This window comes from Urocitellus parryii, chromosome 7 (genome assembly GCF_045843805.1).
Source record: "Urocitellus parryii isolate mUroPar1 chromosome 7, mUroPar1.hap1, whole genome shotgun sequence".
In the NCBI taxonomy this organism is placed as follows: Eukaryota; Metazoa; Chordata; class Mammalia; order Rodentia; family Sciuridae; genus Urocitellus; species Urocitellus parryii.
The window spans coordinates 91,670,852-91,697,458 of NC_135537.1; the positions used below are offsets into that span (position 1 = coordinate 91,670,852).

Sequence of the window (26,607 nt, forward strand, 5' to 3'; positions counted from 1 at the left end):
TACTCAATGTTATGACCCTTTACTATTGTCAACTTACATGCTCAAAATGTCCTCAGATTTGGCCAATGGGAGCCACTTCAAGGTGATAAGTTCATTTCGATGTGCCCCACCATTCTCTGAGCACTTTCTTACTTTTTGGCATAAGATGCTCAAGGCTCATCTCATTCATTCCCAGCCATACTCCTGGAGTCCACTAATTTTCAAAAAATTCTGGTTCCTTTTTGGTGGAGAATGATATTAAGAAATCAAGATCTGGGTGCCAAGGGTACTCATCAGTACTCAGGTGATACTTCTGCCAGGACCTCTCAGTAGACATATCCAGGAGTTCATAAAACTCAATTCCAATTCAACACCACAGAGTTTGTTTTAGCCTTCCTCCTTTGCACATTCTGACTCCTGTTACCATAATGTGTAGTTATTTTTCAATTTTTCAATCCTATTGCAAAAGATGATTACATTCTAGGAAATCCCTCAAGGAGGGTTTATGGTTCAAAATTCCCTGAGTTGTAACATATATAAAATGATTTTCTTATAGCCTTTATAACTAAAGGATAACCATTTTTTATTTTTTACAGTGCTGGAGATCAAATCCAGGGCCTTTCACATACTGGGTGAGTGTTCTACCACTTTTCTTTTCCTTTCACTTTTTTTAAAAAATATATTTTTTAGATGTTGATGGACCTTTATTTTATTCATTTATTTACATGTAGCACTGAGAATTGAATCCAGTGCCTCACACATGCTAGCCAAGTGCTCTACCACTGAGCCACAACCCCAGCCCCTTTTCCTTTTAAAGTAAGAAAATACCAAGGCTTTATATAGAAATCCTTGGTTATATATATATATATATATATATATATATATATAAAATCTTCTTATTTTATATATATATATAATCTTCTTATTTTATATATATATATATATATATATAATATAATATATATAATCTTCTTATTTTATTCTCTTTAATTGCTGAGTAATATTCTATTGTGCATATATGCCACATCATCTAGGTTGGTTCCACAGTTTAAGCATGCGTGTGTGTGTGTGTGTGTGTGTGTGTGTGTGTATCAGCAATAAAAGAGAATAAAATAAGAAGATAGTACTAAGGGAAGTTAGCCAATCCCCAAAAAACAAATGCTGAATGTTTTCTCTGATATAAGGAGGCTGACTCATAGTGGGGTAAGGAAAGGGAGCATGAGAGGAATAGACAAACTCAAGATAGGGCAGAGGGGTGGGAGGGGAAGGGAGGGAGCATGGGGTTAGAAATGATGGTGGAGTGTGATGATCATTATTAACCAAAGTACATGTATGAAGACACGAATTGGCGTGAATCTACTTTGTATACAGCTGGATATATGAAAGATTGTGCTCTATATGTGGTAGTAAGAATTGTAATGCATTCGCTGTCATATATAAATAAAAAAATAATTTAAAAAATAGCTCTACTTGTTGGGTAAGTGGAAACACTGCACACAGTTCTCATGAGTAAATAAGATTTATCTGCTTTTGAGGGGTATTTCTAATCTAAAAGAAAGCCCCTCTTGTTTAATTGGGTGGAAACTGTTTTTTTAAACTAGTTTGCTTTTTTTGTAGAGGTTTTGAATTTATAGAAAATTGAGCCGAAAATAGAGTTCCCCTGTACATGTTCTTGCCCACAAGCAGTTTTCCCTATAAAATGGTGCCCTCCACCAACTTCATTGATATATCTAATTAATAAATGATTGTTTACAGTATTCTCTTATGACCTTTGTAAGTCTATAGAATGGTTAGTATTATTATTTTGTATTGTCTCTCTGATTTTTTCTTTACTCCTTCTAGCTTTGAGTTCAATCTTCTTTTTTCTAATTCCTTAAAGTTGAGTTATTGGCCTGAGATCCTTTTTAATTTATAGCCATAAATTTCCTGCTGAGTCCTTCTGACTTTGCTACACCTCCTCCTAAGTTCTATTACATTTTCACTTTCATTCATCTTAAGTATTTAACATTCATCTTTAAAAGTATTTTCTTCGTAATTCGCGTGTGCTGTGTAATTGCTACATGGAGCATGTTAGAACATGTTAGAATTAATGAATCCATACTGATACATTATCATGGAGTCCACAGTTGACCTTAGGGACTCAGCTTCATGTTGTGCAGTTCCATGAGTTTTAACAAATGACAGACATGAGTCCACCCACACAGTATCATACAGAGTAGTTCCACTGCCCTAAAAACTCCCTGTGCTCCACCTCACCATCCCACTTCCTACCCTCTCCCCCCACTCCTGGCAACCCCTGATTTCTGTCTTTGTAGTTTTGCCTTCTCCACAATGTCTTGCATTTGGAATCACAGTGTGTAGCAGTTTTAGACTGGCTTCCTTCCCTTAGGAAACCTTAGGTCAAAGGTTCCTCCATGTCTTTTTGTAGCTTGATAACATTTCTTTTTACCACTGAATAAGACTGGATGGTATGGGCATATCCATTTGTTTATCCATTCACCTTCTGAAGGACATCTTTGTTGCTTCCAAGTTTGGATGATTATAAATTTACTGTGAACACTTCTGAGTAGATGCACTGAATGTAGGTGTATGTGTACTATAAACATTTTTGTGAACATTTGTTTTTGTTGTTGTTTTTTTAATTCAGTTGGGTAAATGCCAAGAAAGGAGAGCAATTGCTGGATTGTGTAGTAATGCTGTATTTACCTTTGTAAGAAAACTGCCTTCCAACATAGCTTGTCACTGTGTACTTCTGTCAGCAATGGATAAGAGTTCCTGTTGCTCTCAATTGTCACCAGCATTTGTTGTTTTCAGTGTATTGGGTTTTAACCATTCTAATAGAAGTTTAATGGGATTTCATTGTTGTTTTAATTTGCAATTCTCTAATGATACAAATGTTGAGCATCTTCTCATATGTTTATTTATTATTTATCATCTGTAGTTTTGTGTCTATTTAGATCTTTTACCCATTTTTAATTAAAATTTTTGTTTCTTTCATGGCTTGTGCCTTTGGTGTTGTATCTAAAGGGCCATTACAAAAACCGAAGTATCCTATAAACTTGGTATAATTGCTTATTAGATTCAGCAGATTTTGTTTGGGGGTACTGGGATTTGAACCCAGCAGCATTCTACCACTGAACTATATCCTCAGCCTTTTAATTTTTATTTATTTATTTTATACTTTGAGACAGGTTCTCAATAAATTGGTAAGGATGGGCTTGAACCTCCTGCCTCAGCCTCCTGGTTCACTGGGATTACAGGTGTGTCCCATGGTGCCCTATCAGCATTTATTTTTCTGTTGATTATTTGTGATTTTTCTATCTAATGGTGTCACCTATAAAACGTTTTACTTCTTCCTCTCAAAGCTGTATATTTTAATTTTCTTTTTCTTGCCTTTTTGCATTAGTTATATATAAAGCAAAAACTATTCTAAACCAGGTATGGTGGTGCACACTTGTAATCCCAGTGATTTAGTAGTCTGAAACCAAAGGATTGCAAACTCAAGGCTAGCTTTAGCAACTTAGTGAGACCCTGTCTCAAAATAAAAAATAAAAAAGGCTGTAGTTCAGTGGTTCAGCACCACTCATAATTACCAATAACAAACATACAAAAAAATAATAATAATTTTAAGGTTGGTGTTGTTTTTAAAATGATTAGAAGAATGCATTCAAGTTTTGGGCCTAGAGTTTTCTTTATGGAAAAGCATTTAGTTAAAATGTCAATTTAATATCAGGTAATTCAAATTTTATTTCTTATGTTTTTTTAAAAATAGTGTTTTTCAAGAAATTTAATCAGTTTATCCTGATTGTCAGATTTGTTGGTGTAACCTGATCATCCACCTGTTATCTTTTAAAAATCAGTAAATTCTGTAATGTATTTTCTTTATTCCTGATATTATTAACTTGTATTTTCTTTTTGACTTCATAAATCTGATTTGGAGTTTATTAGTTTTATAATCTTTTTAGATAATCAATTTTTGGCTTTGTGGATTCTCTACTACATACTTATACACTATTTCATTGATTTCTTCTTATTAATGTACTTTCTTTCTCAAAAAAAATTTAAAGGTTTAATTGCTAGATTTTCTTTTACTTTCCTCAAAGTTTAAACTGTTAATTTGAAACCTTTCTTTTTGCATACTACACATTCTGAAAGCTGTTTTCTACAAGATTTTAGGAATTTTTCTGTGACATAGCATAAAAGTCATCATTTTAACTGTTTTAAGGTGTCCAGTTCAGTGGAATTAAGTACATTCAACTTTGTGAAACCATCACCACCATCTAGTTAAAACATTTTCTTCATTTCAAATTGAAATTGTGTCCATCAAGCAGTTTTTCCCTTTTCCCTTCTCCTCTCTGTCTCTGCCAACCAGGAAGCTGTTCTCTCTATGGATGAGCCTATCTAGATATGTCACACAAATGGAATTATAAAACAAATGTCTTTTGTGCCAGTTCTCAAGGTTCATCCACATTGCAGCATGTATCTGTCTTGTTTCCTGCAATTCTACAGTGAGTTTTGAAATGGAAATTTGTGAAAGACCTCCAACTTTCTTCTTTTTAAAGTTGAATTTAGCTATTGGGATGCCTTTCAATTCCACTTAAATTTTAGAATTAGCTTTTCTGCAAAAAAATGGCCATTGGGATTTTGATAGGAATTGCATTGATTCTGCAGATCACTTGGGTCATCTTATGGACCGAATGTGCCCTCTCCCCAGTCCTATGTTGAAATGCTAACTCCTACTGCCATGGTATGGGGTAGGGGGGGGTGCTTCAAGAGGTAATCAGGTCATGAGGGTAGAGTCCTCATGAATGGGACTAGTGACCTTATAAGGAGACATGCACTTACTTTCTCTGTTCTTCACCATATGAGAATATACAATGATTGCTCTGCACACCAGAAAGTGGGCCTTCATGACACTGCATCTATTAGCACCTTTGTCTTGAACTTCCAAGCATTCAGAAGTGTGAAAAATGATGCTTGAACCACCTAGGATTCAGTAGCCCAAACTGACTAAGACAGTGAGTACTGCCATTTTAACAATATTGAGCTTTTCAATTCCTGAACATGGGGTAGCTTTCTATTTATATTACATTGATTTTCACTTTAATCCAATCTGAATTCCTGGAACAAATCCTACTTGGTCATTGTGTTAGTCAGATTTTCATTGCTCTGACAAAATATAACTTGGGGGAAGAGAGTCACTTTGGCTCAGTTTCAGAGGTTTTAGTCCATGGTCAGCTTGCTACATTGTTCTGGGCCTGTGGTGAGGTAGGGTATCATGGCAGAAAGGTATGACACAGCAAAGCTGCTCACCTCATGGCAGCTGGGAAACACAGAAGGAGGAAGAGGCCCTGGACAAGATACAGCCCTCAAGGACACACTGCCAAGGACCCACTCCCTGCAACTAGGTCCCACCACTGTCCAATAACCCATTCAGCTATGGATTTATGGATTAACCCATATAGAAGGTCAGAATTCTCCTGATCCAATTACTTCCCCAAAGACCCACATCTGCACTGGGGACAGTCTTCAACCCATGAGCCTTTGGGGGGCAATTCAGATGCAAGCCCTGACAGCCATGGTATCTATTCCTTTACCTTACAGAGTTCTGCAGCCACAGTCATCATTGATATTGGTCTATAGTTTTCTTCTAAAGTTTTTGTTTGGTTTTGGTATAAGGCTAATACTCTCCTAAAAGAATGAGTTAGGAAATGATCTTCTACTTTTTTGGCAACGTTTGGAAAACATTTGAGTTTGCTGGTGAAGCCAGTAGGTCCCAGAATCTTATTCTGAAAGTTTTTAAAAAAATATTATTTATTTTTAAAATTATTATTTAAACTATTGACTGTTACAATCTCTTTTTTGTTATGCCATATTATAATTTTGTTTCTTCTTAGATTTTGGTAGTTTTTCTAGGAATTTGACAACTTCATTGGTATATCTAATTAATAACTGTTTACAGTATTCTTTTGATTTTTGTTTCTATAAAATGGTTAGTATTGTCCCAATTTCATTTCTAATTTCATCAATTAGAGTCTTTTCTTCTTTTCCCTTGGTTTGTCTAATTGAGTCTGCCAATTTTATTGATTTTTTTTCAAAGAATGAATGTTTTGTTTCCATACATCTTATTATTTTTGTATTGTCTCTCTGATTTTTTCTTTCCTCCTAGCTTTGGATTCAATCTTCTTTTTTCTAATTCCTTAAAGTTGAGTTATTGCCCTGAGATCCTTTTTAAACACAGGAATTTATAGCCATAAATTTCCTGCTGAGTCCTTCTGACTTTGCCACATCTCCTTCTAAGTTCTATTACATTTTCACTTTCATTCATCTTAAGTATTTAAAATTCATCTTTAAAAGTATTTTCTTTGTGATTATTTGACCCCACTGGTGGTTTAAGCGTGTGCTGTGTAACTGCTACTTATATTTGGTAGTGATCATCAGAGATCTCCTTCAATGCCGACACTCAGGCTGATTTTTTCCTTGACTGTTCCCATACTGCTATACACTCTTGATCAATCTCCAGAGTTCCTACAGTCACATTATGCTTTCTACAATTCCTTAGTTAATTGGCTAATTTTGTAGAGGAACAGGTGGTCCATTGAAGCTCCCTATACACCATTTTTCTCTGACATCTCTCAGTATTCTATTTTTAATCTAAGAAAGGAGGTGAAAAGTCTACCTATATTGTCTACATAAAAGGGGAGAAAAAGTAAGTCATACACAAGGATAAAAGCAACCTTTCTTATAAATATATTTTATTTTGTAGATTATGGATCTACATATTATAAATAATTATAAAAAATAAAATATTAAATAAGCAATACACAGGAGCTGTGGTTATAGTTCAGTGGTAGAATGCTTGCCTAGCACGTGAGGAGGTGCTGGGTTTGATCCTCAGCACCACATAAACAAATAAAATAAATTTAATGCGTCTACTTACAACTATTAAAAAAAAAAAAGCAATACCCAAAGCAACTGTTCCCAGAGACAAAGTTGCCCAAATCTAACTTTATGCTGAGAAGTTGAGATTTGGGTTCAGATATCCTAGAATGCTACAATCATTATTATGCTAAGAGAAGCAGAACATAAAATATCTAGCAAATGAAACATTAGCTCCCTCCTACTAACATCTTTCTCAAGGAGGCAAAATAGTTTTGCCATCTGTACTCCAGGTTCTGTCTAATAGTGAATAAACCAAGGCTACTTTTTGGAGTAATGATGAGGGAGAAATGTGCCTGTTAGAACAAGGCTATATATATGTTAGTTCACATTTTCCTTTCAAAATTAAGTTTCAATAAAAAAACTTACTTTTGCAAACCATACACACTATGGGTGCTCTACCACTGAGGTACATCCTAAGCTCTTTTAATTTTTGAGACGGTGTCTTATAATCCTGCTGCCTTAGCTTCCTGAGCAGCTGGGATTATAGGTGTGCGCCATTTCGCCCAGCTCCCTGCATGTACTTGAGTAAAAGTGTCCACCAGAACTGAATCCCTCAACTCCTACATTCTATTACCACCACCATTTATCCACTAATATCTGAGTCCCACATCTCATTTTCAACACTTACTGACCATTCTGCTCCTTTTAAACTGTATCTTGAATCCAACTCTCATTTTATATTACTGACCTACCGCCTCAGTCTGATTGTGTATTTAACTGTACTATCCAATGACAAACCTTGCCATTTCTGGCCTCCATTCTTAGCTTTTTCTAAATCCATTTTCCATTATGACTTCGCAAAGCTTTTACTAAAATAAATTGAGTGAGGACACTATTTTGCTTATATCCATTATTTGTTTCCCATCATCTACAGCAGTGATTTTTCAATATATTCCTAGAAGACTCAAGATCAACAGAATTGCCTCAGTTTCTAGGGATTAAGGCAGAGCCTCAATGTATGAGATTACCTTGTTGGCCCAGTTCTTCAACCTTCAATTGGCTGCTTAATTTCTTTAAATATTTGTGCAAGTCTCTTTGTAAAAAACATTTCCCAAACCCTTTGTGGTGTTGCTCCTAGATTTCTATTCAGACTTAATTTACTAAATGAAACATTTCTAATTCAGCACACTGGATTCAGAAATGCTTGTGAATATGAATGAATGTGAAAATATGTAGGTATATGTACATGGAAGAACCCTAATTCACCCACCTATAGAAAATATACATGAAATTGCTATGAACCAATCTATATTCATTTAGAAAGTTTAGCATTAAATCTTTTTAATATATAGGTATATATTCACAAAATATAAAGTTATATATAAAATACATATATTTATATGTAAGATCATAGGTATCAAGGAATTGAGAATCCCTGAAGTTTCTTTTTTTGACCACACCTTTATTCTTTTTTGATAATATCCTGTTATCCACACAGAATAAGAAAACACAAAGGAGAAATTGTTGCAATTTTATTTTATATTTAAAAATTATTTGTCTCATATGCTTCAGTCATAAAGTGAATATAAATAAAGATACATATAGGTGCTTTAAACATTGACAAAATCTATAACAATATATATTTTCAAATCAAATTTCCTATTTTTACAATATAATGAAAAACTAAGTTCATAAAAAGATTACATACGAAAATATAACAGTATATTAGTTCATTCTCTGAATATATGGCTCTGAAGGTAGGTTAAAATATTCACTTCACTTGAAAAAAATCCAGACACTACACTGCATGTAGATTTAAATTAAGTATAGTCTTTCTTCCGTTAACAGTTTATTCAGTGTGAATCACAGAAGATCCATGAAGGGTCATCACTTAAGAAACTCTCCTTAGAATCACAATCAAAATTGAAAGCCTGGTTGAGAAGCATGGAAATCCCGGCTCTTGATACAATGAGGAGACTTGAGTATTTCGAACTCTGGCACCACTCTGGCTCTTAACTAAACTCCTCAGTAACCTCAGGGCAAGTAGTACCTCCCTCTGATCAGAGAGAAGTCCTTACTGCTGAGGACACTGGGTCTCTGGAGTGGATTTGGAGGACACGTATACAATAGGGTGTGATTTCTTACAAGGTTCTTTTTCCAATTTGCTTGCAGGTTCTTTCCCTTCATTAACGTCTGTTTGAAGCATTGACTCAGCGGCTAACCTACAGGCATTAAAGTATCCACTCTGAATTCAAATGTAGTTAGGGAAAAAAATAGAGAAACAACCCCGTAATATATTGAGCCTCTAAGGAGGAATGGTGCTATTTTTTTTTTTAATAAGAAAAAAAATTAGTTGACTCCAGTACCATTAAAATACTAAATGACTCTTGAAAGGAATTATTCTTATCAATAGACTTAATTTTTAAATGTCTGGTAAATATGTTAAGGTTGATAAAAAAGGCCTGTTAAGGCCTAGATTAAAGAATTAAATCTGATGAGATATCTATCATGATAAGTACACATAACACAAAAATTGAAATGCTGGAGCAGTATTTTAAAGATAACATGACACACAAAAGGCCCATGCACAAGATGAAAACACCATGGGATCCTGGCTGCACAGATGTCTGTCTCAGACAATGAAAACATACTCAAACTGAGTTTCAACTAGGAGAATAGTTAAAGAAAAATATAAACAGTGGGGAGATAATAAAATAGGCCTGGGAACACTTTAAAGAAGAGCATCAATTAAATTTATAAAGCATGCAACAGTGAAGTTTCCAATAAAAGCCACTTTTGTTATAAAATCATCTTCAGATTATGTATCTAAGTTAAGCATGCAAGACACAAGGTTGGAAATGTCTGCAGTGAGCAGATGGACTCACACACACACACACACAAAAATCAAGTGTTTTGTGGTATTTTATTTGTTTTTGTTTAACTAGCAAGGCAAATAGTTTCCAATATGCAATTTGAGTCAAACAATTTAATTAGATACATTGAAGCAATATTTTTTTCAAGCACAAAAGGGCAGAAGAAGAAATGAAGGCAACATAGCTGGCAAGATATGCACTGATCGGTTCTGGAAATCCACCTCTGGAAGACCATACAGGCCACACACCGTGAGCCACGCAAACCCGCACTGGTCATATGCACACTCCCACAGTGAGCAACACACACACATGCACGGCCTGCGGAACTTGCCTCAGAACAGTTAGCGCTATGGGTACTGTCAGGTAGCATCCATTTGTCATTTCCTCAAGAATATCAAGCTCTTATTTTATGTGACTTACAACATTATACAAAAAACTCAAGGAAGGAAATAATTAGTCTTCCTTACAATAACAACAGCAGCTAGAGTTTTATCATTGTTGAGTACATTTAGTAGCACTGAAAATTTAAAGAAAAATCAGATAAAACATACAAGAAAGTTCTTTTACATATGATGGACTGTTTTACTTTTTTGATCAAATGCACACAGAAAATGCCTGACTCTGTTCCCTTCTTTCTAAGAACAAAGTAGCCCTAGTAGCACCTTAAAAATCTCATTTCATTGGAGACAACCCAAGCTGGCTATTTTCACAGAAACAAGTTTGAATTTTACATGTCTAAAAGTATTTATTTTTAATATACCTGCCATTGCATTACACAACCTTCATCTTGATTTCCCCTCCATTTCCCTCACTCACTTCTGTTTATCCTACCCAGATCCTGCTGTGCATGCCCAGAACTCCAGCTGCAGCCAGTTACATCCTCTTCCCTCTGTTCACTTGCTCTTACCTTCTCACTTCTATTCCTTTTAAAGGACAAGGCCCTTCAACTGGTCCTTCAGATACACATATCTGACACTTTCTCTTTTAAGTCACAAATTCAATTATGCAGAAATTGGAGGCTTTGATGTTTTAGAAAAAATGGAAACAAATTACCTTTGATATTTAAAAATGTCAAAATAATTAAAAGTAATGTCTGAAGGACTGGTATAAACATCATCAAAAGCCATAGAAAACTTCACCTACATTTTCTTAACTAAACTGTCTTCAGACTACTGGAAAACCTTTGAGAAGGTAAGTTGATTGTTCCTTCATGGCTACTCCTTTACCAGGAGAAAAGTAATAGCACATTTATTCAAACCAACAAGAGAGATGTGTGGCTTTCTAATGACTCCCTTCTTCAGGAGTCCTTTCCCCTTGCAATCATTTTTGTCTTTCTCAAAGTTTTAGAGAAGTTGAAGGCGGGCAGATGAAACTGGGGCATTAGACTGCATGCAATATTGAGAAGACAGATAAAGAGACAAAGAGCATAGCTCATGCAGCGATAAGGGAGAGAAAGGGAGGGCTGCTGGCTGCCTTGAAAAGAGGACACTGACCTGAGAGAGCCAGGCGTGTTCTCACTTCTTTCACTTAAGGCGTGAGCAAGCTTCACACATTTCTTCTCCTTCTTTGGCTGCACATCCACGGGCAGATTTTTGTGAGGAGAGAGAGGGGCAGTGGGAGTGTTTGCAGACACTGACTTTTGTAACTGCAAGTCACCTTCTGAAGGGTTAGGACAGGACTGTGTCTCCTTGTGAGGTGGGAATCTAGAAGTTCCTTCCCTGGCAGCACCGCTGGCACATTCGTCTTCAGCAGGGGTCACATCCAGAGGTAGCACCTCCCACCTCTTTTTGAGTATAGGAACTTCGATTTTCTCTGAGAATGAAAACCATTAGAAAAATCCAGTCAATGAACAAAAGACAGACCAAGGGAGAGCAGTTATACATAAAGTCTTTTCCTTTTTTCTATTCTTTCAAAATCCACTCATCACCTCACTGAAATCTATTTCTTTTTCTGTCTTTTTCATAGCCTGCATTAATTAAAGCTTTTATAGGTTATTTTGACCATAAATTTTTCCTTGGGAACTCAATACAGGAATTCTAGGAATGAATAAAATGTTCTCTTGTGGTATTTTGGTAAAAAATTCTAAGGGGAGATGGTTCCTAAGGGAGACCTTGGTGCCATGGAGATAAAGATGCAGTGGCAAACAGGGAGTTTAGATTCAAGTCTGGCACTTAGCAGCTGGATGACCTTAGGAAAGTATTTAATCATCCTACATTTTAAGGTTTCTAAATCTGCAAAATGCGGATTAAAAATACTTACTTTGCTTTGTCTGTTACAAGGACTAAATGAAAAGAACAAGTCAAACTCTAAATATTGGATATCCCTTGCTGCTCCTTTGAAACCCAGATCATCTGGATTTACTAACCATCCTCCTGTCCCTTTGCTGTGTTCAGTTCAGCACACTACCCCTGAAATTCCTAATGGGTAATTTTTACTCACAGGAGCTTACTAGGATCAGGGAAGAGAAAAAGGACAAAAGAAAGAGAAGTCTTTTAAAACAATATAAAAAACTTCTCATTGTTGACATTTTCCACACTATTGACCACAATGAACAGAGTTCAGCCTGTCAACAGGGTGGGGGCAGAAACCCGTTGAGAATCCTTAACCTAATACATGTTGACAATACCTTTTGGGGAGGGGAGGGAGTTAGGACCATCACATTCATGGACTTCTTTACATTTGGCCTTTTATTTTAAAATTTATACATAGTAAAGTTCATTTTTTGTAGTATACAAGAGGCAGAGGGTGTATTGGGCTATTTTTTCTCAGTGATGTGACTTGCTCTAATAACTGTCCAAACATTTTTCCTTAAAGGCTAGAGTAAGAGAAGAGGTCGGGTAGAAATCTCCAGTGATAAATCCCCTTCAGAATGACCAAGCTAAATAATTATATGCCACAAAAATACATTCACAAGAACTCAGAAAACCAGAACAGGTAAGTTAGACTGTGAAGCCCACAAGGGGAAAGGTTCCCTGTTACTGCAACTCCTTGTCCCCAAGCTTTCATGGTACCACCTGCAGAAAGCCCCCAGAACTCAGTGTGTACACTGAAAAAAGTAAGCAAGAAATAGATATTTGACTTCCTCACCACCAGAGTCCCTCTGTGGGAGTCTCACTGCATGGGCTCACAGCAAGCACTGAGAATACTCCGTGGGATGCTCCTGAGACCAGCTAGAAGGAAGGAGAAGTAGGGCTCGAACTAGCACACAGAACTTGGCACTGGCCCTCCATCCCTGCCAGAGGAGACATGCTAGCAGACAGAATGTTTAGAAATGTTTACTGCTGGAGGCGGGGTTCATAGATCCTCTGGACTCAAGAGCCTGACTGGCTCTCCCACATGCCTTGAGTGTACTCCATGAATCTCCCATGGGTCCATCCAGGTTGGAAACTGCACCAGCAGCAGAGTTGTCAAAAAACCTGCATCTAACCTGAGCTCAGGGTGCCCTCTAATGCTGAAATGGAATACCATAGGCAGTCTGTTAAAAATGTCTAAACAAGCCTACTGGAGTAGAATAGTCACAAACAAGTCCAGACTGCAAAAAAAAAAAAAAAAAAAAAAAAAAAAGAAGAGATACCTAATTCATCAATGCAGAGACAAAGATATATGTTACAAGGACTAAAAAGAGCCAAGGAAAGATGTCCTTATCAAATGAACAAAACATATTGCCAAAGATAAACTCAAGACATTCATATGCATGATTTGGCAGACAAAGAATTTAAAATATCTGGTTTTAAAAAAAAAACTCAAGAAACTTCAAGAAAACAGAGGACCAATTAAGAAAATTTTATAAGGAGACATTTAACAGATTGAAATAATTTTTAAAAATCAAATTCTGGAGCTGATAAATAAATGAAATAAAAACGCCACTGGTGGGCATTAATAGCAGAACTGATCAAGAAGAGGAAAGAATTAGTGAGCTTGATAACAGGCTATTTGAAAACAGAGGAGAAAAAAGAATGAGAAGGGATGAAGAAAACTCATGAGATCTCTGGGACACCATTAAAACAGCAAATCTATGTCATTGGTGTCCAAGAGGATCTAGAGAATGACAAAAGGTTAGAATTAAGTTTATTCAAAAATATAACAGAAAACTTTCCAAATCTAAGATACAAACACCCAATTACAGGATAATCAAAGGTTGCCAATCAGATTCAACCCAAATAACTCTCAAAGGTCAAAGACAAAGAGGACTTGAAAGCAGCAAGGGGAAAGAAAGAAGCAAGTGACACAGAAGGGAATTCCAATATGACTGGTGGACTTTTCAGCAAAAACCCAAAGGGCATAAGGGAATGAGATGATATCCAAACTGCTGAAGGAAAAACATCTGCCAACCAAGAATAATGTACCCACCAAAGCTTCTTCAGAAGTAAAGGGAAGACAAACCTTCCAGACAAAACCTAAATGCACTCATGGCAACAGACCTATCTTATAAGAAAGGCTGAAGGGAGTTCTTCAAATGCAAAGAGAAAAAAAAAAAAGATGAGAATGTCTAATATGAAAACATCTGAAGGTATAAAAACCCACAGGTAAAAGTGAGCATTCAGATAAATCCAAAATAACACGGGAACTAGGGGATGTAAACCATTTATATCCTTAGTAAGAAGCCTAAAGAACAATACTAATACAAATACAGTAATCTGCTAAGGGATATGTAATATAAAAAGATGTAAATTTTAACATCAAAAACTCAAAATATGGGAGAGAAATGGAGTTGAAGAGTAGAAGGCTTTTTTCTTTTTTGCTTTTGAAATTAAGTTGTTGCAGCTCAAAATAACCTGTTGTAATTATAAGATGTTCTGTGAAAGCCTCATGGTAATCACAGAGCAAAAACCTTAAATAGATAGACTGAAAATAAAAACCATGGGATCAAAACATGCTGATAGGAAAAAAAAATCACTTAACAAAGGAAGACAGGAAGATAAGAACAAAGATGTACAAAACAACCAGAAAACAAGTAATTACATGACAGTACCCAAATCTGACTCTTCTGCCTACAAGACACTCACTTGTAAGGAATATAGACAGAGAGTGAACAAATGGAAAAAGATATTCCATTCAAATGGAAACCAAAAGAGAGTAGGAGTGGTTATACTTAAATAAAATATGCTTCAAGTCAAAAACTGAGGAGACAAGGCCATTACAGAACAAACAAAAAAAAAGAGTATACAACAATTGTAAATATATGTCTAAATACATAAAGCAAGCATTATTAAATGTAGAGCGATAGGCAGCAATTTTTTTGCAGTGATAAGGTACTTTAACAGCCCACTTCTAGCAATGGAAGAGCATCTAGCCAGAAAACCAGCAGAGAAACATCAGATTTAAACTGTACTCTAGACCAAATGGAGCTAACAGAAGTTACAGACCTTTCCATGCACCAGCTGCAGCACATTCCTCTCAACTGCACATGAAATGTTCTCAAGGGTATCATGTCAGGCCACAAAAGAGAACATCAGAAACTGTACAAAGATGTAAAAATTAAACATACTTAGAAGCAACCAATAAGTCAATGAGGAAATTAAAAGATAAATTTAAATATTTCTTTTCACAAGTAAAAATGAAAATATACCAAATATGCCAAAACTTTATGCTTTCAGCAAAAGCAGTTCTAAGAAGGAAGTTTATAGCAATAAACTCCTACTTCAAAAAAAGAAGGAAGAGAACAGCTTAGTGGTGGAGTGCTTGCCTACCACGTGAGATGCACTAGGTTCAATCCTCAGCCCTGCATATAAACAAAATAAAGGTTCAAAAACAATTTAAATTTTTTTTAAAAAGAAGGAAGATCTCAATGTCTCATCTCAATAAACTAGAAAAAAAATAAGAAAAAAATAAGACCAAAATTAGTAGAAGGAAGAAATGGTAAGGATCAGAGCACAAATAACCAAAATAGAGGAAAAAAAGAAAATAAAAGATAAATGAAGAATTGGTTTTTGAAAAGATAAACAAAATGAATAAATCTTTAGCCAGACAAAAACAACAACAACAACAACAAAAAAAACTCAAATAAATTTTAAAAAATCAGAGGTGAAAAAGGAAACATAAACTGACCCCACAGAAACAAAGAATTTTAAGAACTAGTAAATACAAACAAATTGGAAAACCTGAAAAAAAAATTTCTGGAGAGCAGAAGGCAATAGCATATCAAAATAATTAAATACCACAATCAAATGGAATTAACCCTAGGATCTAAGAATGGCTTAAAACACAAATCAACAAGCTGATATATCACATTACAGACAAAAGGGCAAACACCATACAATCATTTCAATAGAAAAAAAATTGACAAAACTTAACATCCTTTTTTAATAAAAACTCTGAATAAATTAGGCATAGAAGGAACACATCTCAGTATATTAAAGGCCATAGATGATAAACCCACAGACATCATACTCAACAGGGTCAAAATCAAAGTGTTTCCTTTAGGATCTGGAACAAGACAAGGATGCCACCAGCATTCACTGTTATGACTCAACACAGAACTTGAAGTCCTAGCTAGAGAAATTAGATAAAAGGAAGAAATAATAGGCAGCCGAATTGTAAAGGAAACCGTCCCTGTTTCAGATAATACAATCTTTTACAGAAAATTCTGAATACTCTACTTAAAAACTATTAGAACTAATAAATACAGTAAGGATATAAGATACTAAAGCCAATATATAAAAGTCAGTAGTGTTTCCATTCAACAATAGCAAATTATCTGAAAAAGAAATAAAGAAAGTAATCCCATTTATAAAAGCTATGTTTTTTAAAAAAAAAGTGAAATAAAATACCTAGGAAAAAATTTAATCAAGGAGATGAATGAGCTCTACAGTGAAAACCATAAAACACTGGTGAAAACTGAAAAGACAGAAAAACATGGCAAGATATCTCATATTCATGAACTAGAATTAATATTGTTAAAATATTCATTCTACCCAAAACAATCTACAAATTCAATGCAATCCTCATCAAAATTCCATAATTTTCTTTACAGAAAAAGAAAAAAATAATCCTAACCTGTCTTAAACAATAAAATTTCAAATAGTTAAAAAGCAGAAAGAACAAAACTGGAACAATGCTAGTACCTGACTTCAAAATATACTACAGTGCTAAACTGACCAAAATAGCATGGTACGGGCACAAAAACAGTGAAGAGAACAATGGAGCTCAGAACACATACTGGGGAAAGGACAGTCCTTTAATAAATGGTGCTGAGAAAACTGGATCTCCACATGTAGAACCATGAATATTCATTGTTTCTTCATTGAGAACATTCTCAACTTCTACAAAATCAACCTTTTTTAAATTTCACAGATGAATAGGATCATGTAGTGTTTGTCTTTTTGTGCCAGACTTCTCTCTTATCATATACAAAAATCAACTAAAATCTATAAAATTACTTGAAGAAATCATTGGGAAATGCTACACGACCTCGGTCTGGGCAAAGGTTTTTTAGACAATCCCTCAAAAGCAGGAGAAACAAAAGCAAAAATAAGCAAACCGGATAATATCAAACTAAAAAATTTCTATAACAAAGAAAACAATCAACAAAGTGAAGAAAAACTACAGAATAGAAGAAATTGCTTGCAAATTATACAGCTGACAAAGCATTACTATGTAGTATCTATAAGGAACTAAGAGAACTCAATAGCAAAAACCTTCATATAATCTGATTTTAAAAATGGGCAAAAGACCTGAACAGACATTTTTCTAAGAATACAGAGGTTTACGAAAAAATTTTCAACACCACTAAATCACTAAACATCAGGAAAAATGCAAATTAAAACCACAATGAGAAACTATTTCACCCAAGTTAGAATAACTATTATCCAAAAGAAAAAAAAGAAATTCTGGTGAGGATATGGAGAAAGGAGAACTCTCATATACTGTGAGTGGGTCTATAAATTAGTAGTCATTATGGAAAATAGTATGGAAGTTTCTCAAAAATTAAAAATAGAATTAACATGTGACCCAGAAATCCCAATACTAGGTGTGTGTGTGTGTGTGTGTGTTTTTCCAGATATCTGAACTCCCATAAATGGAGAAAGAAAATGTGATATGTATAAGCAATGGAATACTATGCATTCATAAAAAAAGGTATGAAATCCTGTCATTTGTGACAACTTGAATGAACTAAGGATCTTGTGTTAAATGAAATAAGTCAGGCACAAAAAGGCAAACACTACACATTCCTATTCATCTGTGGAATCCAAACTAGGTTGATTTTGTAGAAGTTGAGTGTTCTCAATGAAGAATGAATATTTAAGGTGATCACATGCTAATTACCTTCATTTAATCATTACACAATGTATATATAAATAGAAACATAATAAATATCCAATTATTATATGTCAATAAAAAATATAGAATTCCCAATATTTAGTTGGAACATGGCCCCTGAGAATCAAGATTGAATTTTCTCAATCTTGCCTTGCTGTGACAGCAAGGCCACATAAATCAACTCTGCTCAATGGGATGGTGGCAGACAAACACAAAAGGAGTCTGAATCCTGCAATGCCTCCTCAGACTTTCATCGGTGGAAGAATAATCACAAGCACTTAAACCTAAACTGTGTTTAGATCTTCTATAAATAATCTGAATTAGCATAACTTCCAACATTAGCTGCTTATTTAACTTTTCGGTATGACAACATGCTACGATTTTAAGTGGATAAGCCTCAAGTGTCAGTATGATGAAGCCTAGACATCCTAAAAAGCCACATATCACATTCATGCATACCCAGTTCCCTTTGAATTTTTCAGCTGTAAATTTCCCTTATTAACTACAGATTGATAACCGAAAAATTGGTTTGTAATGAGATTTGCTAAAAGCTATAGTTTGAAAAAAATGTTGATACACTTTCTCAGAGGTACTTAGGACTTAAAAGACAAAAACATAGGAAACTTGCATACCTTCAGGTTCATACTTCAGCTTTAATTCATCTAGCTTAGCTCTGTTTCATATTTTCACTTTCTGCAAGCTGAAGGCATCTTTCATTTGCAAAAAGTTTTCGCTCGATATCCAGGGCCCACTGGCTCTCAAACAATGCTTTCCTCTGCTGTATGGACAATTCACTTTTGCTGCTTTCATTTTCTTTGCTACAGTAACAGAAAAGAAGAACCAAGGAATGTTAATATATAATTTTGTGAATAACTTAGTGGGATGAATCTTTAATTTTATATTTGAACACTTGGTTAAAAATATATTTCTTTGGGTTTTCTAGTAACAAAGAAACAACAAATAATTAAAGTTTAACAATAGCTTCCCCCGCTGCCAAAATTCATGCATTATTCCAAGGTGATTCATGCATAAATTCCCTTTAAGTTATGAGATACTTATTCTTGAAAAATTTGGATTATAAGAATATTTTCTATATGAAAGTCTTTTTTACTTACCAATCTAAAAAGCTAAACACAAATTATTTACTGAACGTATTCTTCAGTAATTAGTAATTATTAAATCTTGCATAAAACTCATATATTACACAAAGACATGTTATTGACTTTCTTTACTGTGGAAATTTCTTTTGGCAATTTGAACTTAAAAATTTGTTATTATATGAATACCATCTATTAAAATAAATAAAAAGTCTTTATCTTCCATCTGCCAACCCAGACACCTACTTTAAGTTCTCAAGCTTTAGCTGAAGTAAATCTGTATAATAGGTGTTACTGATACTTGACTTTCATACTGATAAGCTGGCGTTCCATTGCCGCCCTTCGATCTTCTACCTGGAAAACATTGATATGTTTAATTGTTCTTGTACTAAATGAAACAATAGTTTACCCAATTCAATTATTAGAATACTTGTAAGTACCTCTGCAAACAAAGAGTTGCCCTTACTATTGGGATCCAAGGCTTGCTGGAGGGCCTGGCCCAATTGCACCTGCAGATCTTGATTTGCTACACGAGCTTTCTAAATTCAAAAGAAAACAATTTAGCTAACAGAGATTAAATTAGCATGAAAACAATTTAAAAACTGGAAACAATACTACTGTAATCATAATACCTCTAAGGCATTATAGTATGAAACTGCTTCTTTCTCCCGCTCTTCTTTTTCTTCTTTAAGTCGGTCTACCTGGCGCATTAAGTTAGTACTAAGACATTCTAGTTGTTCCTGTCTGTACTGTAGTTCATTCACTTCTTCCTTGAGAGCATTCTATTCAACAGAAATCGAAAGACAAAATTCTCTTGAAAATGCTTTCATTTAGCAGCTGCTCAGCTAACTTATCTGTAGTGGTTCACATTCAAATTAAAACTACAAAAACCTGTCAAAGTTGTCAGATACCTATTAAAATTTTAAAAATTACTTAATTTTTCAGCAGGGAACGAAACAAAAGGCTCTAGAGACTGCTCTTTCTGACTGTGAATTCAGGGCTTTAATTTTTAATGACTCATAGTCTGAAATGAAAAATCTATGTTCACACAAATTTCAACTTCCACTGTACTAACATTTTATATTATGACACAAACTAGGATCAGAAAATGTCTATGTCCTTTCAGAGCTTTCATTAATCTAAAGGTACTGTGTCTGCCTTATTTAATCAGGTCACCTAATACTATTTTTTTAAATAAAGTAATTCTCCTAAACTACATAAAACATTTTTTGGATAGTTAGATCAAAGTAGGTCAAAAAAACATTTCTTCCTCCACACTAGCTCATTAGAATTATTATAAAAACACATAAAATGTATGCAAAAGAAAAATTTAAAAATCTAAGAAAACACATGCCATAAAAATTACCTTCATACTTTCCATTTCAGTCAGCTCAACCTGAAGAGCCAGCATCTCTGAAGACATGCTTTCGTGGACTCGCTCAGACATCATCCGTATTTCCTCCGATTTATGAGACAGGAGTTCCTTCTGGTGGTCTACTTTGTGCTTTAGCTGCTTTTCACTAAGCCTAGATTCATCTAACTCTCCTTTCAGTTTTTCTATCTAAAGTATAAAAAAAAATCACAATTTTATAAATCAAAAGGTATTTTCTTTCTGTAAAATATCACTGAATGATCCAAACTTGTACAAGAGACTAGTAGAGCTTCCAAGGACACTCCAATAGTGACCTACCTTGTTTTATAAACAGTCCATTCTAGCCATCCAAGTAGTTTGGATGAATTAAAGCTACCAGAAGCACTGTGTAGCTGTGTAAATGCTGCTGTGACCAGCCATGCAGAAGCAGAAGCCTGATTGGAAAGCTACCACAACAGTCTAGGGGAGAGGGGATGGTGGGGACTAGAGCCACAGCAGCCTACATCAAGGTTCTGTTGGCCAAATCCCCACAACAGGCTGATGAATTCAACATGAGAAGCAAGAGAAGATACTGGGGAAAAAAGCCAAACTTTTGGCAAAAGTGATTTAAGAACATCAGTAAGACCGAAAATTTTGTATTGATATACTCTTTGCTCTACCACCTAAACCATCTTTACAGTTGGTCCTTACTTCAGGCCCTGAAAAAATATGCCCTATACTGCTAAATTTGTTTATGTAATGAAAGCTACATGAAAAAAAAAAAAAAACCCACTGGGAGAAATGAAAATGCATCATTACCAGTCGTTACTGTCTAAAACCAGATTAGTTCCAGACAAGCTAGACTATTTGTCAGTAATGTGCAGGATGACTATGTATTTCACAAAAGCATTATTTGTTTGTTTTACCATCTATTAGGAAAAAATAAACCAACTCAAATATGTGATTTCATTACTAAAAATAGAAAAACACTTAGAGCTAAATCAATAAAGAATTAAGGCAGCAGTATAGCTAGTACAGACATGGAAAAAAATCTTAGAAGAAGTTACATAAAAAAATCTAAAAATTGAAAGAGACTTCTGAGAAGACAATAAAAAGTCAAGCAAGTTTTGAAAGAAAGGGTTTGTAAAAGTCTGGATGCCACACGAAGAGGAGCCATGGTGAAGTTCTGGATTCCTAAGTAGCAATCTGACGGCTGGATGGGTGGGGGTGCTAGAAAGGAATGGGCATTCATGAACAGCTGTTGTCTATTTCGTGTTTATGTATGAAGTGGAGCTAGTATGTAATGTGTCATCAGATTATGTACACACTCAGTGACACAGAATTTGGTGTGAGGAAGACTTGCTTCAATTCACAACTGACAATTTCTAGCTCTCACCTTGTCCAATTTGCTTGATCTACCTAAACATTGGTTTTCTCATCAATAATATGGAGATAAAAAATAGGATTTCCCTTAAAAATATATTTTGAGAACTGGATCATGTTTTTCCTCAAAAAATAAATTATAAGGTATCAATACTAATATATAGTAATTTATAAGGAACTACTGATTTGTTCTACAGAATTACAAAGCACACCACTAGCTGCAGTAAAGGCTAAGGGACCACTCTTTCTGAAAGGAGACTGCTTGACTATGACCAAGGATGCCTCAGTAGTTACTAAATAAATGGATCATAAGAAAATTGCTGTTATCAAAATTGGAAAATTATATGTAATTAGAAGGCTATATTGATACAAGTCTCACTTTTATAAGTCATTTTATAAGTTTTTGTTTCTCAGTGTTTCTACTCTCAACATTAAAATGACAGAAAACTGATCTATGCTATTTTCACAGTGGTACTTGAGAAAAATCTTTATCACCTTACATTAACAGATGGTTGCATCAACATGGGGTATTTTTGCTCTGAAAACATACATATATTCAAACCTTGTTTTTTAGTTCATTCACTTTCTGTCCATGGCTTCTGTTTAGCTGCTCTTCTAATTGTTCTAGCTGCATTTTTTGTTGTTGCTTAATAGCTTCACATTCACAGCTCAAACTTTCTAACATGCGACTCTTGAGCTCAACTTCTCTCTGAAGAGTATATTTTTCTTGTTCATAATTCTGAAAATAGATTCAATTACAATTCAATTACATAAAAAATCACTTAAAGCTATTACATATAATCAGTTCTCACCTTCAACTGGCTTATTCTTGTTTCATACATTTGCTGCTTTCTGAGGTACAAACACATGTTAAATCTGGAATAACTTTGTAGCTCATCAGTTTTAGTGAATCCCTAAGGTATATTCTGAAAGTACAGTAATGTCAAAAACACTCAGGCTGAAGTTAGTACAGGCATCAACTCTAGAAAAGATGCAAGGTTACCACTTTCCAATCTGGGGCTCTGATGCCCTAGTAACCCGCAATGCAAAACGTAACTGGGGAGGCATTCTCTGGATTCCAAAATCGGAATAAAACTTTGTATGATGAGTACCATCAGGCTACATTAAAATGTCCCTGATTTTGGCTGCATTATCAACTGTCACAGCAGCATGTCTTATCTCATGCTTACCCAAAACTAGGCATTTGTTTGACGATTAGGAAAATAAGCTACTTATTATTTCGTACAGTTTGATAGCACAACCTTCAAATCTGGAGTCCATCTGAGAGAGAACATGAAAAAGTAAAGGGACTTTTGGTAACAAAAGACCAGAAACAAGGTCTTAGGCATTCAACCTTCCATCTATTCCACACATACTTGCTAAGAACCCAGAAAATATGCCAGGTAACAGAGAAACTCAGATAAATATAAAAAATGATGCCTGACTTCAAGGAGGATCAATGTCTAAAGGAACAATAAACACACAATTCAGCAATTACATTAAGTCACAGTAACTGGTAAGTGCTAGCTCAGAATACACTTCCTGAAGGAAGTAATGTCTATATTGGTTTTTAAAGTATTAGGACACATGCTTACATACTACGTTCTGATGCAGAGAACATCATGAAGTGAATAACTGTTTAACTAGTCAGATCATTCAGGTGTCTGAGCTCCACACACGATCAGATATCATTTGCATTTTATATGCAGGGGATGTTCCAAGACCCTGGGTGGATAGCTGAAACCACAAGTTGAACCAAACTCCATATATACATATGTACACACTTATCTTGATGAGTTTTAATTTTAAATTAGGCAAGTTAGAGATTGGTAACATAACTAATAACAATTATAATAATATGCTGTAATAAAAGTATGTGAATATGATCTCTCTCAAAATATCTCATTGTACTATGCCTAGGTGAGGAGAGGAAGTGAGGTGGAGCAGGTGGGATAAAGTAGGATGGCACCGGATTTCCTCACACTATTCAGAATGGCATGCAATTTAAAATTTATTATTTAGTTATGGCACTTTCTATGTAATATTTTTAGACTACAGTTGTCCAGAGGTAATTCACACTAAGAAAAGTGAAACCAGAAATAAGGAGGGGGCCTAGTGTATGGTAAAGTCCATGATAGAGAAATGGTAATTGCTTCACTACCCTGTAGAAGGCATTGACAGAGAAGTATTAGTTCAAACTCCTTCATGAAGCTTTAAAGTATAAGATAAAATGAAACTAGAAAAAAGACCTAAAACAAGTAACATTATTTCTCCAAAAGTACTATATTTATAATTTTCAATTTTAGTTTATACCACTGAGGATTTACTAAATTAAACTGATTTATTCATTTTTTCAATAAATATTTGTGTGCAAAGCACTAGAGAATATAGCAGTGAACAAGACAAAATTCTTATGGACCTTGCAATCCTGGAGATAATAAGTACTGCAAAGAATTAAGAGTGAGTGATGCTACCAGGTGCAGTGGTGCACACCTGTAATCCTGGCAGCTCAGGAGGGGGGCAGGAGGATCACAAGTTCAAAGCCAGCCTCAGCAAAGGCAAGGTGCCAAGCAACTCAGTGAGACCCTGTCTCTAAATAAAATACAAAACAGGGTTAGGGGTGTGGCTTAAGTTCCCCTGAGTGCAATCCCTGGTAACTATACCCCCTGAACTCCCCCCACAAAAGAGTGAGTGATGCCAACTTTAGTTAGGGCTGGTCTCTATGAGTGACATTTAACTGAAATCTGAAGATTGAGGATTCAATCTATGAAGAGTGGGTGAGGAACAACTAAGCAGGAGGAAAGAGCTCATATAAACCCATAAGGCAAGACTAGGATAGCCTGAACAAGGAAAAGCAGTTTCCTATGTTTGCAAAAGTCCAGCAGAAGTCAAATCACATAGGGATGTATAAACCCTCAGACTGTCTTTTGTAAATACAATTGAAAGCCTTATGCAGATTGAGAAAGGAGATGACATAATCTCTTGTGCTTTCCCATGAGAAAGAATGATTCTATGTTGAGAAAGAATGATCTGAATGGCAATGATGGAGCAGGCAATCTGGTTAGAAGGCTGGGAGAAAGAAGACAGTGGCCTAAGATAGATGTTTTATAAATCATGTCCCTAAGAATTTGTGGACTAAATGTGAGACTTCTAGATTTTTGGGTCAAGCAATTGAATGTCATTCAATTTACTAAATAAATAAGCTAAAGACAGAGAATGTTTGATTAGTAGACAGGGAATTAAATATTCTGTTTGTTTATATCAAGTTTGAAAAACTCTTAAGTGGGCAATTGAATACATTAATTAAGAGTTCAAGGGAGGACTATTGCTCCTCCCTTGAACTCTTAATTAATTGTTAATTAAACAGTTTAGGTTGCTAAACTACTATGGGGGCATTTAGATGATATTCAAAGCTCCAAAATAAGTGAGGTCACCTATGTAGAGTGTGGACAAACAAAACTTAGTGATAAATATGGTAGGCAAATTGTGGTAGATAGAGTAAACATAATTGAAATTCAGAACACACTGCTTTGGAAAGAATATCAGGAATTCATTAACTTATTCACCTTTAATGAAAATGGCATAGATAGGAAATTAGATCTTCAGAAAATAAAATAATTACTGCTAGACAAAATAAACCTTCAATAGCTAAGCACAACCTCATAAACAGAGGAATCCACAGTCTTACCTCAGTCATGGTCATCATTTCATTACGACATTTATCTAATTGATTTTGCAATTCACTTTGGCTCTCCAATAGTTGTAAACCATACTGTGCAGCTTTTAGACGCTCTTTTTCAATCTCTTTGAGCTTGCTTCGAAGATCTGCAATATCTGCCTCCATGTTCTTTTCCTGTTTTTAGACTAGTATAAATAGAAGAAATACAATTTTTTGAGCTTAAACAACAACAAAAAAAACCCCTACAATAAAACCAATAATAAAGGAACCATGTATCCCCAGTGCTACTATCATATAAAAACATAATATTAAGATTTTATTCCTGACTTGTAAGGAGTCAAATTTGCATTCTTGTTCTAAGAGCAAAAATTGTTCTGATAATTTTTTTACTTGAGTTGAGACCAAACCAAAAAGAACAGAAAAAAAAGATACACTCAATTGTGCTCCTAAGAAACTCAACATTAGGAAACTATTCAATTGTTATATATTAGATGTCCATAATTACTAAGGTAGAATTAGTCTCATAATTGTGTTACTTTCAAAATAATCAAAGTAAAAAGAGAGCAATGACAGAAACCAAGAAACTTTATGGTATGCATGCATGACTGCTGCTTAAGAGTAAAAAAGACAGTTTTAAAACAGACTCACAAGATAAAGTAAAGAATATCCTGTCTTATTTTTTATAGTAGTACTACTTTGCTGAATGTATTTGTTTCATTGGAAACAGATTCACAGTATTTGTCTAATTACTCTTAACAGAGTATGTAAAATAGAAACTATGTTCAGAGCAATTTCCAGGCTAAGCCTTACAACTTTATACATAGGATAACTGTACTTTAACTTAACCTCATTTATTGTCCCTTCCTCTTTGGCCCTAGTCCCTTTAAGCCAAACTGAAACTGGACTTTGCTTTCATAGAGCATCAGATGATTCTCTATGTCTTAAGTTTATAGAATCATGCATTTAACAAACATTTACTGAATGCCCCATTAGCTAGGCTTCATTCTGGGCACTTCAGATCATTATGGCATAAAACTGGCAACGTTACTCATTCATTAAACTTACATTCTAAGAGGGGAAAATAATAAGTAACAGCTTAATAAT

The 26,607-nt window shown here is 34.9% G+C and overlaps 1 pseudogene; it reads right to left on the bottom strand.

Moving 5' to 3' along the window:
* Positions 1-8,935: 8,935 nt before the first annotated feature.
* On the bottom strand, positions 8,936-25,668 carry LOC144256245 (protein Spindly-like; annotated as a pseudogene).
* Between the last annotated feature and the right edge of the window lie 939 nt (positions 25,669-26,607).